General features: G+C 41.4%; 1 protein-coding gene across 1 annotated transcript in view; it reads right to left on the bottom strand.

Moving 5' to 3' along the window:
- The window catches only part of tnxbb (tenascin XBb), a 61217-nt gene that overhangs the window by 41668 nt on the left and 9774 nt on the right, over window positions 1-9775 (bottom strand). The gene's annotated exons all lie outside the window — the stretch shown is intronic.

Genomic DNA, 9775 nt, shown 5'->3' with positions numbered 1-9775 from the left:
ACTGAAATAAATGAACTTTTCCATGACATTCTAATTTATTGAGATGCACCTGTATATATTATGTATGAATATACTGTATTCTACATACAGTACCAGTCAAAAGTTTGCACACATGAATGGGAAGTGTGTCCAAACTTTTGACTGGTACTGTACTATAATATACATGTAAAGAATATTGGCCGATATATCGATATCAGACTTTTTTACTCCCTAATATCGGTATCGGCCCCAAAAAAAACCCCATATCGGTCGGGCTCTAATACTGAGTGTTTATTATATAAAGTGGGTATCTACAATAGACACTAATGTTCATTCCGTTTTTTTTTATTTACTGCTGTGATAAAAAAAGGCCATGAGAGTCACTTAATTTATATTCTGTTTCAACCTGATCATGAGGTTGATCATGAGCCATATCACCCTGCAGCCCAAGACTGATCGCCACACTGAAGCTAAGCAGGGTTGAGCCTGGTCAGTACCTGGATGGGAGACCTCCTGGGAAAACTAGGTTGCTGCTGGAAAAGGTGTTAGTGAGGCCAGCAGGGGGTGCTCACACTGTGGTCTGTGTGGGTCCTAATGTCCCAGTGTAGTGACGGGGACACTATATTGACAAAAAGCACCGTCTTTCGGATGAGACGTTAAACTGAGGTCCTGACTCTCTGTGGTCATTAAAAATCCCAGGATGTCCTTCGAAAAAGAGTAGGGGTGTAACCCCGGTGTCCTGGCCTAATTCGCCCATTGGCCTCTGACCATCATGGCCTCCTAACCATCCCCATATCTGCTGATTGGCTTCATCACTCTGGCTCCTCTCCACCAATAAGCTGCTGTGTGGTGGGTGATCTGGCGCAATATGGCTGCCGTCGCATCATCCAGGTGGATGCTGCACACTGGTGGTGGTTGAGGAGATTCCCCCCTTCTATGTAAAGTGCTTTGAGTGCCCAGAAAAGCGCTATATAAATGTAAGGAATTATTATTATTATTATGAGAATTTGTTAGTGCTGCATGAGGTGGCGGTTTTATATGAATTTGTACAATCTGACTTGTATGAAACCAATCTGTAGGTAAAACCATGAACCATGAAGCTCCAGCCATAATCTTAACCCTCAAATAATATGAATGAGATTGTATGAATTCATGTGGATTTGCCAAATTACACAATAACGTTACAGTTTATTTTGATAGTCCACTGTAGATATTCTACTAACTATAAGTAACTTTGCAGCAATACGTTAACTAGCTCTCATTTGAATGTTAGGTTTAGGATTAGTACAATCATTTGGCATAAACTTTTAGCCAGTAGAATGTGTGTTGCAGGGCCATCAAAATAAAGTGTTAGCAGATATTAATCAAACAGTCTACTAATACACTAATGACTGCTAGCTGACATGTAGTTGCAAAGTTACTTATAGTCAGTAAAATGTCTAAAGTGGACTAACGAAATAAAGTGTATACACTATACACTATTGACACTTTGATGATCAGTCAATAAAAGTTCAATATCACCAATATCATCCCTTCATTTAAATCTACACACATTAACATTACTAGACTGACTGCAGATTCATCTTATGAATCAAATGTGGTTGGTTTTTACCAGGTCAAAACTCGTTTGCTTGTTAGGCTGTTATGAGGGGTTGCCAGGTCATTGCTTTACAGTTGTTATGGTGTTGTGAATGGTTGCTAGGGAATTGCTAGGTGGTAGTTTGGTTGCACAAGTCTTTAAAATCAGCTAAATGAACAGTGTTTTCTGGCTTTACTGCTGTTCTTTATCGACACTATCCAAAATGTCTCTGAACTTAATTGTGCAGCCAACATTTACAATTGAAACTTCCTATGAAGTGACAAATTCTTCCACCATAATGATTTTGCATGGCTTAAAGACAGTAATGAGTTTCCTGGTGGTAATTCCTGACTTCTATTTCAGTAATACATTCATTATCAGACAGCCAATATTTTACACATAACAGAAACCTAGAGGACCATTTATTGCATACATTGGCAAAGCCACTCTCCAGTACTTTATTAGTCCTAAATTCACTACGCCAATTGGGTGGTGCTGTCTGGTCTTCTTGAGTTTTTGTTTCTTATAATAAATTTAATTGGGCCAGATGAGAGCCAATCTTTCTACAACTTATCTAAGAAAACATCACAACTGTGCTTTTTATTGACATCTTTCTGCATGTTTGAGTTATTTATCAATGAAGAGGACGATTGTATATCTCGTGCTATTGTTGTTGTCCTCCTGCCGTCTCCAGCATGTGTCATAGCAGCTGTTCTGTGATGTCATCTCTTTGGCTGCCGTGTGTTTTTGACCATGTTTACACCTTTCCTAGCAACAAGCATCCCACATCTGTCTCTCTTTCTCTCTACTGCTCCCTTTATCTGTAGCTGCTGATGGATTTCTATCTTTCACTGCATTTCCTCACCCCATCTCCAATAATCCCACTGAACTTTCTCTGCCCGTTGTCCTATTCTTCCTCTTTAATCCTTTGATTCATCTGTTACTCTCTTGTATGCGGTTTCTGCCTACTTTCCTTCTTGTTCTCTCCATCTTTTTTTACACCCACTCATTCATGTTTTGTGTGAAAAAATGTGCCCTTTTCATTGTCTCAGTGGCTCCTCTGTGTATTTTTCCATCTAACTGCCATTAAAATCATTTTCACATATCTGTACAGTGCTGAAACATCTGTTCGTTACAGCATTTCCCTTTGCTGTCTGTCTGGTATGTAATAACACATGAACATGAGACCAGTGACCAAAGTCCAGCAAAAAAAAAAAGCAGTTTTATTGTTGTAGGTGTGGTCGCTGATCTTTGTTTGGTCAAGGATGTGGAAGTTTCTCTTATGGCGCTTTTCCACTGCGTGGTACGACTCGACTCGGTACGGCTCAGTACGGTACGGCACGGCTCGGTTCGGCTCGGTTTGCGTTTCCACTGCAGTTTAGTATCGCTTTAGAGTGGGCACCAGGTACTGTACCCAGTGGAAAACCCCCCAAAAGTGAACCGTACCGAGCCGTACCGTGCCGTACCATGCAGTGGAAAAGCGCCATTAGTTCTGCTGTGGGAATCAAAGCTCCAAAACAAAGTAACTACACTATTTTTGAAAAAACAAACAAACAAAAAAAAAACAGAGCCATATGTATGGAGAATACATTGGTACAGTACACATTTTATAATTTAATAAAAATTGCATTATACCTGACCTTAGTGTACATTTGAACTGAAAAATGTACATGAATTTTAGAATTTCTTGGCATTTGCTGTTAATGTCACCCTTTGAATGACAGCAGAACTGCAGCCAAAACACTTCCATGATCAGTGGCATTAATTTGGCTATTTGATTAGTGACCTAGAAATGATTTACCTAAACTGTAACCTAAATTGTAACCTAAACTAACTACCCCCCCAATCTGCAAACAGATTGCCATTGTTCTTGAAAATTATAAAGCAGATTGTTTTGCGCTTTCCCTTTTGAGGAAACAAGGTGCTGCATTATAACTTTGATGCTATGGGAAAGTCTCCAGCGTTAGCGGTGTCTGAAGCATGTGTGCCAACTCATTTGGCTGTAGGCAGTCACATGATGGAGCATGATGCGCAAGCAATGCCATAAAAGAGTAGCTACATTATGGAATCCCCAGCTTCTTTGTCTTCAGGAAACCACCTTGTCTGTGTGTGCATGTGAAGATGTTGTTTGTAACAATGTGAGCTTATGTCAGTTCAGAGAGTGTGTATCACTGTGTTCCATTATGGCCAGAGATGCACACAATCTCTGAGCTGTACTCTGTTGGCTCTCTTCGTGAAGTATGAGAGTCAAGTGTCTGCAACTTGTGGTTCAGGCCCTGCATCTGCTGAGGCAGCATGGCAACTTTTGGTCATGGGGATTGCTGATAGAACCAGCGGATAAGCTTGACAAGGAAGTTCCCTTTCTGCTCATTGCTCTGTGGCTGTTTCCGATCTGACTCTGATCGTTTCTATGTAGCAATGGATGAGTTACTATATTGTCTCTTTCTAGGCAAACAGAGGGTTGGTATGAGGTTGGCAGGGTTGGTTGCATTGCACTATCCACTAGTCTGCTATATAGTGCTCTAGAGATATGTCTTGTGCACCCCCTCTGTGAAGCTGCTTTATAAATGAAATCAATTAGAGATGGAAGATTGAGAGTTATCTGGGAAGGTTCCCATTTTTTAAATTTCATCTCCTCGTATAGTTATTAGGGTTTTAAGTTGAGTTAAGTTGAGCTGTCCCGTTTAAGGGTCGCTTTCAGCAACAGGGACACAGGTGCTAGTGGTAATAGAGTTTTGAAGAATTTTACTCTGAATTCCTCTATTGGTTTGAGGTATGCTCAAGAATATATTCTCTAGAATCTATTGACAATGGCTATTAGGGGAAGAAGCCTGCTGAGGGCCTTTGAAGCTGTTTGTCATGGTGAGATGAGGTGACCTCTTCACTAACCAATAAAAATGGTGTAGTCATGTGTCAGTCTGCTTTAACGTGTCAGCTGAGTTGGATGTGGGTGTTGTCTTCTCACCTTCTCTTGTCCCACCCAGCACTGTGGCTGGAGGTGATAGTGTAGATACATACATGGTAGCAAGCTTTCTCAGGTTACGAGAAAGGGATGGATGAGTAGTACGAGCTGGAAGTGGGCATTGTGGATGTGTAAATGCATCTGTGTAGCATGCGTCCTGCAGGAATGGGTGAGTTGGCGGAGTTGGAAATGGGCTTTCTCTGTCGCCCCCTCCAGTACTGTAAACTGGAGTTGAGAATGCTGATGTAGAAGGATCCATCTTTACACACTTCCTCATGGTTTGTGAGGAAAGGGTTATGACAGATTAGGGAAATAGGAAAGTGTAGTGTGTCCTATTTTTGTCACCCTCTCCAGAATATAAAACATACAGCAACCATCAACCAACCAACCAGGGCAACTTAGCAGAGAGGTAGTAGGATGCTTTAGCAGCCCACTTTCTTAATTGCCCCTCCAGCCTTCACCTGGAGGTAGTAGCCTGACAAGAATATGTTGGCTTGTTTCCCTAAAGGCAGTGTAGACATGCTGGGTGGTTATGGCAGTTGCATGCCGTCATTGTGGCAAACTGCCCTGCTAACACTGAATGCGTGGCATGTCGGCACCTCCACGATTTGTCCGTGGTTCCAATGAATGAGACCTATAGTGGTCCCTTAAGGGATCTGCGCTAAGAACCTTCAGATGACACCCTAGGAAGTGCAATGAGTAAATAGAGAGTGTGGTGCTCCATTCTCTCATTGGCTGCCCCTTCTGGTGGGGTCCTGAAGTGCTCTTGCTTTGTCTGGTGAGGAGAACTGAGTGTTGAGCAGGCTGTTGAGAGAGACTTGCTCTCTCCTGTAGCCCATTAAGTTCTGAAGACTGGATGCTTGTTTATACACTCCCCTCAGTTTGGTTGCTTTTAAGAGCTTTAATGAGTTTAGGAATGGCTAAGGTAGTGGTGCAGTATCCTGCTCTCTTCCAGTCCTTGCTTATTAGCTCTGCTCCTAAAGAGATTTTTGTCTTAAGACCAGGCTGTTTAGGAGCATCTGAACTGTGGAATGATTTGCAATCACCTGCCCTCTTCCAGGGAGTTGTCGGTGGTTACAGCTGTAGCTGTGGCCTCCCTAATTAGCTCTGCTCCCGCAGATCTTTTTGTCTCTCGACCCTGCTGTTTATTGGCATCTGAGCTGCAGAATGTTCCATGCCTCTAGGCACTAAAGTTCTTGTTCTCTTGCATGCTGATGGAAAGTGATACAGCCACCATCCAATCAAGATTGAGATGGTCCCTGACAAGAAGAACTGAAGGACCTAAGTCTCTCTTGACTTATGTTCACAGCACAGATGGGCAGACATTTGGTCACTAAGCTTTGTTCACACTGCAGGCAAATGTGGCCCAAATCCAATTTTTTTTGCTCATATGTGACTCTGATCTGTTTTTCTCATGACAGTGTGAACAGCACAAACCACATGGAATCTGATCTTTTCATTTTTGATTTGTGCCACTTCCATTTGTGGTGCTAAATTCAATGCAGGTCAGATGCTTTGCAATGCGACCACAGTCTGAACAGTAATATCGGAATTCATGCAACTTTTATGTCACTTTAGATCAACATTCGTCAATATTCTGCGCTCATGGGAGTCACTTCAAAGATTTTACATACCCAAAGTTATCAAGACAGTTGCGAAAGGTAATCAGTGGAAGTACAGTGATGTGTCAGAACATAAGTATTACAGTGACAACACTATATATAAGCAAAATATGAGGGCTTGTATCAGAAAAGTTTCAAAACTCTGCTCTCTTTTGTCACATCCTTTTCTTATTTTCACATTGCCTGTGCATAATTTCACTGGCTTCTGCAGCAGATCACACGATAAATAGTCAAGTCAAGTTAAGTCACCTTTATTTATATAGCGCTCTTAACAATACAGATTGTGTCAAAGCAACTTTGCAGTATTAAATAGGAAAATAGTGTGTCAATAATGCAAAACGACAATAGTAAACATTCAATTTTCAGTTAAAGGCAGTTCATCATTGAATTCAGTGATGTCATCATCCAGCTCAGTTCAGTTTAAATAGTATCTGTGCAATCAAGTCGACGATATCGCTGGATATTTAGTGTCCCCAACTAAGCAAGCCAAAAGCGACAGCGGCAAGGAACCAAAACTCCATCGGTGACAGAATGGAGAAAAAACCTTGGGAGGAACCAGACTCAGTTGGGGGGCCAGTTCTCCTCCGGCCAGACGATAAATAAACACATAATCGCTTACTTTATGTCCTCTGTGTTTACTTCCGTATGACAGAGGAGGAGAATGATGGAGTCTTGGTTCCTTCGACACACTGTTATCCTGTTTAATACTGTAATGCTGCTTTGACACAATCTGTATTGTAAAAAGCGCTATCCACCAGAGTCCTCATCCATAATGGTCACTAGGTCAGAGTCTCCAGCCATCAGGGCCACCATGCTGGAGTCTATAAAGAGTTCCTCTGGGCGTGGAAGACTGATTTCCAGTGTGGGGGACTCACAGCTTATGTTGCAGTCTAGGCGCTCTGAAGCTCCGCAAACTCTAGTCCTGTCATGCAATGCCCGACGGTCCCAGAGGTCCTTCCACCATCAGCTGCACTTTCTGTGATGTGGGCTGCATACACTTCTCCTGGCCCTCCTGAGGGGGCGGCTGTCTCTGAACCCTCTGCTTGTCCTGTCACGGCCACGGAGGTCGTCCCTGAAATTTCTGCCTGTCCTATTACGGCCACACAGGCCGTCTCTGAACCCTCTGCCTGTTTTGTCATGGACAGGGTGGTCATCTGCTCCTCTTTGGGGATCTTCGTCTGCTCTGCTATGGTGGTCTTCTGCTCTGCCGTGGGAGTCTCCAGACCTGCTGGCTCTACCCTGGCATACTACTCCACCTTGGTCTCCAGCTCTGTCAGCTCCACTTACGGCTCTGCTCTGGCTTCCTGTTCCACCTCTGTCTCCAGACCCACTCCCTCCTCATGGGCCTGGGCCTAAATCCCCCCCCCACCCTTATCTGCTTCCGCTCCACCTCACTCCTGGCCTTTCCATAGTTACCCTTGTTTATATCTATAGTACATTTAAATTGATCATTTAGCAGACGCTTTTATCCAAAGCGACTTACAAATGAGGACAATGGAAGCAATCAAAATCAACAAAAGAGCAATGATATACAAGTGTTATAACAAGTCTCAGTTAGCTTAACGCAGTACACGTAGCAAGTTTTTTTTTTTAAATTATATAATAAAAAGAAAACAGAATAAATAATATAGCAAGCTAGTGTTAGAGGCCCTTTTTTTGCTTTTGTTAATTGTATAATAAATAAATAATAAAAACAAGAACAAAACAAATAGGATTAAAAAAGATTAGAGAAGCTAGTGTTAGCTAGCAGTTTTTAAGAAAACAAGCAGTTAGTAAAGGAATAGAGTGCAAGTCTAAAAGGGGCAAGTTTTTTTTTTTTTTTTAAAGAATATAATTAGAATAGAGAGTGCTAGAGCTAGAGGGTCAACTATACTATATTGCCAAAATAATAAAAATAAATAAATAAATAAAACACTAAATTTAGAGTATTAAAAATTGTGTAAAAAAAGTGTTATTAAATTATTAGTGTATTTAATGATTAACTTACATTGAGCATTAGATAATCTAAGGATAGTCTAAATGTACAAATACAGAAAGTGAGCCTGGGCAATTAAATGCATGGACTAATACAGTATTAGCTGATATATATTCAATAGTGACACCAATTAATGTCTATTATTGGCCAATAAGAAATATGGTACCAATATACTATACATGCTTTAACAAACTCCAAAAATAAACATGACAAACTCCAGCTGGTCCAAAATGCAACAGTTAGAGTTCCCATTATAACAAGGAAGTATGACCATTTTAGCTTGGTTCCGTCAAAACTGCACTTAATCCGTATTAAACATGGTGTACATTTTAAAATCTTGCTGATTACTTATAAAGCCCGGAACGGGACTGTGACTAGAAAAGCAGTTTCCTATTTAGTGCCCAAACTCTGGAACAATCTACCTAACACTGTTCGGGAGGCAGACACACTCTGTCAGTTTAAATTTAGATTAAAGACCCATCTCTTTAAACTGTCTTACACACAACACCCTATTACATTTCTATAATTCAAATCCATTAAATAATTGTTAGGCTGCATTAATTAGGTCAACCAGAACCAGGAACACTTCCCATAACACCCAATGTTCTTCCTACATCATAAGAAGAATGGCACCTACGCTAATATTAGTCTGTCTGTCTCACCATTATACCATCATTATCATAGTCAGCTGAATCCAGACCAGATTTTGGATCTGCACCCAGGAATGACCACAACACCTCCACAGTGAAGGCCTTGACCATTATATGAGTCCTTTGGAGAGATTCTCAGCGAAGACCTTGCCAACCAGACAAGCCCTCAGCACAGATTCTTAGCTATGCCAGGACCAGCTGGGACCGAAACATGGTTTTAACAAGAAGGACATTCATCATGCTGAATGTTTGATAAAACTGAACTTTGAACCTCTGTAGAAATAAGATGACTTGACTTTACATGATTATTAGACTTCTCCTCTTGTGCTCTTTTTGGGCTTTTATTTCTTGTAGGAAGCTGTCTGAGAGCTGCGGATTAGACTGAAGTGATTCAAATACTGTTGCATGCAAAAATAAGAGTTTCAGCATGTTGGGATATTTCAGAGATTACAGCATCATCACATTTCATTCCTGAAGCATCTGATGAGCCTGCTGCAGTCTCTCATTGATAGAGCTTACATCACCCACCCCACAGCAGATTGGTAGCATATGTTTCTTAATGAACAATTGCTGACAGAAACAGGCCATCAAACTGAGCTGAAACATCACTGTAGTCCAGCAGCTGGTTGCAACAAACCCCTCAGCTAAGAAAACCTGTATGGTAATTCCATTACAATTACCTCAGCTCTCCTACAGAAGCTTCCCTCTTCCTGGTCCAGAAATTAAACGTCCAATAACGGTCAGAAATACTGAATCCGCAGTCATGGTGACATGTACTGTATGTCTTCTGTGGCTCCCTAAAAAAACTGGACTTTATATGGTCACTCATAGCGATGGGTGTTGTGTATGGTTTCAGTAATGTTGAGATGGTTGCTGAGGTAGAGATGGGCACTAAACATTCAGAGGGCTGTAAACCAAAACAAGGCTTCTATCCAAAGCAAATAGCTCGTTTTTCCACTGCCAGATTGGGCTCATTTTATGTCTGTGTAAAAATTAATTTGTTTTTCC

This window comes from Sinocyclocheilus anshuiensis, unplaced genomic scaffold (assembly GCF_001515605.1).
Source record: "Sinocyclocheilus anshuiensis isolate Anshui unplaced genomic scaffold, SAMN03320099.WGS_v1.1 scaffold1986, whole genome shotgun sequence".
NCBI lineage: Eukaryota > Metazoa > Chordata > Actinopteri > Cypriniformes > Cyprinidae > Sinocyclocheilus > Sinocyclocheilus anshuiensis.
Note: the sequence above shows the minus strand (reverse complement) of the source record. Positions and strands in the feature narration are given on the sequence as shown.